Raw genomic sequence first — 6000 nt, 5'->3', positions numbered from 1 at the left:
GGCATATGGCAGAAGCATTTTGTGAGAGGTTAAAAGAAAAACAACAACGAGAATTCATTCAATTATCACTGCAGGCATATGCTTTTTATGGTGTAGTAGCAATACTACATCTAAAGAGAATGGGGGGAAATCTTAGCTCATTAGTTACAGTAAACAATGTGTGATAATAATGTTAGTGTTTATTCGCTTCCTAATTTTATAATCAGGTAATAGAAAATTGCAAAAGACTTAACTGTGGTTAAGATACAAGGTAGTTTTCAATCTTGACAATAAGATAAGGGCATAAGATCTAAGCGAGAAAAGGAATATTCCATATGTGGAAGTAGAAATGAGGTTGAACACTTTCATAGAAATAATTTCATGTGTATATATATGATACAGGAGTAGCTAAAAGATATGAGATGTCATAGAGAATATGGCTAAGTAACCCTCCATCCAAAAGATTCAATCTTCTTGGCTTGTGAAAGATTCCGGACCTGTGACCCAAATTCTATGGATGCATATAATACTAAAACACTGCAAATTAAATTTTCTTCTGCATTATAGAAGATGTTTAAAACAGAAATATTGTTAGAGAAAAATGAAGATATCCATATGCTGTTCAAGTCTCAATTTGGAAAGAGGCTTCGCCCCTACTATGGATTTATGCAAGGATATTGCAGCATTGGAAATGTACTAATTCTCCATCAGTAAATCATAGTGCATTTAATCATAGTGCATAAAATAATTTATTAAAAAGATAAGCTGCTTTGGTTGCAAAATTCTGAACTCCATGATACTCATTTTCCATGAATTTTTTAAAGATGATGCACTCAGATCTGTTCCCATTTTTTTTAAAAGGTATAGGGCCCGGCGCAGTAACCAAGTAGCTAGAGTCTTAACCTTGCACGCACCCAGGATCCCATATGGTGCCGGTTCTAATCTCGGCTGTCCTGCTTCCCATCCAGCTCGCTGCTTGTGGCCTGGGAAAGGAGTCAAGGACAGCCCACAGCCTTGGGACTCTGGACCTGTGTGGGAGACCCAGAGGAAGCTCCTGGCACCTGGCTTTGGATCAGCTCAGTTCCGGTCATTGTGGCTGCTTGGGGAGTGAATCATCGGACAGAAGATCTTTCTCTCTGTCTCTCCTCCTCTCTATACATCTGACTTTGTAATAAAAATTAAAATAAATCTTTTTTTTTTTTAAAGAAAAGGTCTAGTAAGTGGCTAATGCTGTGCTATGGTGGGTTAAGCTATTTCTCGCAGCACCAGTATTCCATATGGGCATCAGTTCATGTTCCAGGTGCTCTACTTCTGATCGAGCTCCCTGCTATTACATCTGGGAAATCAGCAGAGGATGTCCCAGGTACTTCGTCTCCTGTACCCTCGTGGGAGACCTGGAAAGAAGTTCCTGGCTGCTGGCTTTGGCCTGGCTCAGCCCTGGCTATTGCAGCCATTTGGGGAGTGAACGATAGACGACTCTCTCTCTCTCTCTCCCTCTCTCTCTCTCTCTCTCTCTCTCTCACACACACACACACACACACACACACACACACACTGTATTTCAAATATTTCTTAAAAAAAGAAAAGGCATAGAAATATAACCATCAAAGAATTGACATAATAACTGAAGAAATATAAAGGAAATAAAATAAATTTTGGTTTGCATAACTGAGAACTCCCACTTATCCTGTTTTGTTGTTGCTGACTTTTTTGATCAGTTTATATGTAATCTGATTTGCACAGAGACATTGTATACAAATTAGTATTCTCTTCTCAGTTTTAGTGTGGAGTACATTTCTGGGCAACACACCTTAGGCCAGCTCTGTTTCAGAAGCCTTCAGAAGTGCCCTGCTTTTTCTTATCCATTTCTTCAGTGACACATTGGTCATTCAGTAGTGTGTTGTTTAACTTCATGTCGTTGTAAATGTTCTATTTTTCTTCCTGTTGTTGATTTTCATTTATGGCTTTTCATTTAAGGGGGATGTATAGTAACTGTGTAATACAGACTATCATATGCAGATGTGAAGATACAATGCACCATGCATCTCTATTTCCAAATCGAATATGGACTCCCAATGAAACTATTAGATCTATCTTGATAATAGGATGCTGGACTCTGCCATTGTCCATATCTACAATGTCAGGATATACTTAAATAGAAGAATGATAGACTTATGACTGTTTATCAAGGATTATACCACTGTAAAAATATGGGGGAATCAGTGGAGAAGGGAGGAAGTTTTGGGAGGGAGGAAGGGAGATCCCAGCGCCTAGGGAATTACATCATAAAATAATTTAAAACTATTTATATATGTAAAAAAATAAAAGTGCCCTGTTGCTGCAGTTTCTTGACATTAAAATGGCTTAATGAAAACATCATGATTTTATGTTTGCTTCTTTGGCTTCATTTCTTCAATTCCTGAATTTACTCTTAATATCAAGGAAGCTGGAATGACTTGCCCCACCATGTGCTAACTGGGTACTTTTGAAGAACAGACCTAGTTCATAATAATTTTTGTATATAAAACATACTCAAGTCCTTGCCCAAAGCTGACAACCTCCAAGTCCTCCCATCTGGTCCCAGCACTAAGCTCAAAGTTTGATACTCATTGTGTCTGTTATTTCTACCAACAAGACATTCAATTCTCAGTTAACAAGCAGCACAGTGCTAGCATCGCATTTTCCTTTCTTTACCCAGGATCGACACATTTAATACACACATGATTTTCTTCCCAAGGAACGACAGGCGCTGTACATAACAAATGCTTTGCCTTTGCACAGCAGGGATCTTTACCTTTTCAGCCTTCAATATCAGTTTCTCAACCACCTACCAAGTGACCACTAGGTCAAGGGCATTTATCGTATGATTTGTTGTGGTATGCCTTATTTCCAATATCAATATCTGCTTGGCAGTCAGGGTCAGGTGATGCTACAACAACCAACCTCCATGTCTCAATTGTTTAACCTAACCCAGGTTACTTAGTGCTCTTTTGTATTCCTTACATATCGGTTGGAGGTGGGGCTCTATTCAACCTCTTCCTTCTCTAGGACCCAGGCTAAGGTTGCCTCCACCTCCTTGCTTCTAATAACATGCTAAGAACCTGAAATATTTCCTCTTATTCAAATTCACAGTAATTATTATCTCTGTTTTTCAGGCAATGAAACTGAGGCTTAAAGAAATCAAGCAATTTCCCCAGTGGCAAACATCTAAGAAATAATGCACTTAGGATTTGTATCTGAACAGTTTATTTCCTTTCAAACTTACCAAAAACTTCATGGACTATTGGTGGAGGATCAAGGTAAATGAGTGGAGATGCTAAAATTCATTGGGCTCAGTGCATCTAGGGGTCTGAGTTAAAAAAAAATGATCTTGGAAGAGAATGGTAATTTCAAGCTTGAAATCATAATTGTGACAGTGTATCAGGATCAAAATTAGGACATGATGTTACATAGTTAAAACTGAGTGACAATAACCTGCACATACTTCAGTAGCTCTATTTTCTCCAGAAAATGTTTCAAGCATGATTTAAAAATGCAGTGCAATGGTTTCCAGCTCTAGAGCTACTGCGAGTTCTGGAGTGCGTATGATATCTGCATGGATTAGAGGCAGGAGTACAACCATCACGGGGAAGGGGCAGTGTTGGTTGGTGTCCTAGGAGCTGTGTGAGAGAGTGAAGGTCGATGCTGCACACCAGGCAGTATACTAGTTGGAAAATAGTACCTGAAAGGAAATCAGTACCTGGAAGCACTCTTACAGAAAACTCCAAAAGCTGAACAGGGTGGAGTGGAGAAGTGGTTTTGCAATATGGAACTGACTGCTGGGTCCCTTTGTCTCCCAATGCAGGATGAGAGTTCATTTGTGTTATATCTAGTACATCATCAAGAAACTGGGCTCTAACATCTTCTAAAGGGGAAGATTCATTCTCAACCCAGCAAGTGTCCAATATGGCAGAAAACTCACAGATGTCAGTGAGACTGGGAAGCAGGTGCAAGTACAGGCACAGCTGTAACTGGAAGGAAGCAATTACTTCCTCCTCCTTGCAAAGTTTTGTTCACTTGGCCTCAGAGCCCTACCTCCCCACCTTGCCACTATTCTAGGTTTATTCTTACTTCACTTCCTATCTCAGAGTCGAACTCCAGCAAATGGTAATTATTTTCTTGGTCTTAAGATTTGAACCTATTTTTGACTCTTCTTTCTTGCATGTACCACATGAAACTCATTATCAAATCATATCATTCCTGACCTTCAAAATATTTACCAGATCTGACATTGGTTAGTGCTTATCCCACTTCTCACAGCAGCCATGGTCCCCATGTCACAGTTCTGGTAAAAACCCCGAGTGCTGCAGACCTAAAGACATGATTCGGTATGACCAGGTTCCTTGTCATATATTTATCTCCCAATTCTCTGTCGCTTTCTGAGTAGCAGCCACACTGGCCATCTTATGCCTCAAATGTCCTCACATCAAGATCTTCAAATTTAGGGTTTCCCTTGCCTAGAAAGTTCTTCTCAAACATACTTGTATGACAGTCTCAACTCCTTCATGATGGAGCTGAAATGGCATTTTTATTAAACAGGTTTTTTTTTTCTGACAATCCCATCCAAAACACACTTTCTACTACCCATTCTCTGAATTATTTCTTAATATGTCTATATGGCATTTATTATTATTTGAAAATACTATTTGTCTCCCTACAGAAATATGTGCTCCCTGAAATAGACATTTTGCTCTTTGCTTTTTACCCTGGGATGACATCAGGTGGTTGTTTCCCATCCCCAGATACTGGAACAGTAGGGAAGCTAAGAAGATGAGGCCTGAGAAGGGTCACTGCAGAGCACAAATGAGGCACAAAGAAGACTTCAAAAGAAACAGGAAGAATTAAGATTTTGCTAATTTCTCTGACACACAGAGAAAGCTATTACAAACCAGGGAAGATTGGGTTTTTTTCTTCATATATTCAGGGCTTGGGAAACGTGATTATAATAACAAAGGGATAGGCTTTACGGAAAAAAAATGCTTTCTCTGACTGTATGTTTGGGTAGAGGGAGTCAAAGCGAGAGAGAATTCGTGTTCTGAATCTCAGGGAGAGCCTAAACTTTGGATTCTCCATTTGAGTACATAATCAAAAGTATTCTCTGTCCCCTAGTGGCAGAAGAGTTACACTGCACAACAACGTAAATTCCTTAAAAATGAGACACCATAACAAAAATTTCAAGGTATTGGCTTTCAAAGCTTATGCCAATGGTGTCAGTGTGCTACCCAAATGTTACCTCCCCATATTTCCCATGCTCCCTTAGTTGGCTGAATTTAGCATCACAAAAGACCAAGTGAATGGAAGATAATTCCTTGGCAGCTACATTTGACTGTGACTGGTCTCTCCAACTCTAGGAGTGTATGACTTCACGATGAGCCTCTGCCACTCCATTTCCTTGAAGTCCGTGAGTCTGGGCACCTCTAAGATCCCTATTGCAGATTTTCACTTGCTGGACACATATTCCCCTACTTGGATTTTTCACTGTGTGATTCTCACTTCTGTTTAACAATATATATTTCATTCCTGAATTTGTGTGGCCAGAAACCTTATCGCTTGAGCTGCGTAGGGACTTCCTGACATAACTGACTCTCTAAGAGAATGACTCTTACTCTGACATGCATGCAAAGCATCCAAGGATAAGGAAAATTCCAGCTATCTCCCTGCTCGCCCTCTGACTTTGATTCAGCACCTCAAGGACTGAATCTTTGGCCTCTACTATACTTAGCCAAAGTGGTAGCACAACAGAAGTTTCTGAAACCCTACTCTGACACTTTCCTGAATCCTCAGAAGTAGAATCTAGGAGTTTGCAATCACCACATGTAGAATCTAGTTCGCTCACAAGGAACGTCCTATGTGCTGATGTGAAGAAGAATATGGCTCTCTGTTTCAAACACTCCTGGCCTAGGGCAGCGTTCAGGGTTGTTTGGTCACTCCAGCTTCAGGTTGACTGTGGCCAAGCTTCAAGTGTGAAGTTATTTCCTTGCT

The sequence above is a fragment of the Ochotona princeps genome, chromosome X (genome assembly GCF_030435755.1).
Source record: "Ochotona princeps isolate mOchPri1 chromosome X, mOchPri1.hap1, whole genome shotgun sequence".
Taxonomy (NCBI): Eukaryota; Metazoa; Chordata; class Mammalia; order Lagomorpha; family Ochotonidae; genus Ochotona; species Ochotona princeps.
The sequence above is the reverse complement of the archived record's forward strand: the minus strand, read 5'-3'. Positions refer to the sequence as shown.